Source organism: Cavia porcellus, unplaced genomic scaffold (assembly GCF_034190915.1).
Source record: "Cavia porcellus strain 051 isolate PalLab524CR breed Dunkin Hartley unplaced genomic scaffold, mCavPor4.1 scaffold_25, whole genome shotgun sequence".
NCBI classification, from domain to species: Eukaryota; Metazoa; Chordata; class Mammalia; order Rodentia; family Caviidae; genus Cavia; species Cavia porcellus.
In genome coordinates, this window is record NW_026947508.1 from 11731187 (window position 1) to 11732212 (window position 1026).

The window sequence follows — 1026 nt, forward strand, 5'->3', positions numbered from 1 at the left end:
TCCCTTCTGTTCTGTTTTGTTTTGAGACAAGGTCTCACTATGTGGTGCAGGCTGGCCTTGAACTCACTTCTGTACCCCAGGCTGGCCTCGAACTCACAGTGATCCTTCTGCCTCAGTCTTTACAGTGCTGAATTGAAAGCCTGTGCCACCACACCACACCTAGCATGGGCTCTTCTTTGAAAAAAAATTTTTGACTGTTAGCATGAAATGTATCTTGATATATTTTCAACTGTATAATACAGTATAAAAATCTCTAGATCGGGCCAGTGATTTGGCTCAGCAGCAAAAGCACTTGCTGGTAAGTGCAAGGTCATGAGTTCAGTTCCTGGTTCAAAAAAAAAAAAAAAAAATCTCAGAGTCTGTTATTGTCAGCAGATTTCTATAACGTTAGTTTCTCATAATTGAGACCTTATGCCCACTTATTAGCAATCTTCTGCTTCTTCCTCTCCCACCCTGATAACCATACTTCTACCCTGATTCTGTGAGTTTGACTGTTTTTATTTATTTTTGAGGGGTTTCTTTCTGAGACAGGATCTTGCTATTCTGTTCAGGCTGGCCTTGGGCTCACTTTGTAACCCAAGCTGGTCTCAAACTCACAACAGTACTCCTGCCTCTAAAGTGCTGGGATTACAAGAGTGCACCCTGGTTTATTTGTTTTTTGAGTGTTGTGTTTTGTTTGTTTGAGACAGGATATCACTAGGTAACCTGGGCTGGCCCCAAACTCATGGTGATCCTCCTGCCTCGGCCTCCACCATGCCTAGCCAAGGTTAACTATGTTTAAATACACCATATAAGTGGAATCATGCGGTGTCTTCTCATGGCTGGTTTGTTTCCTTGGTGTATGCCCTCCAGGTTCATCATTATTGGTTCACAGAGCATATTAAAAGTGAATGCTAGGGGCTGGAGATTTAGCTCAACAGCATAAGTGCCTGCTTTGCAAGCAGGCAGTCATGAGTTTGATCCCCAGTACCGAAAAAAAAAAAAAAAGAATGCTAGAGGCTTTGGGTCTACACTAGAGGAAGTAGT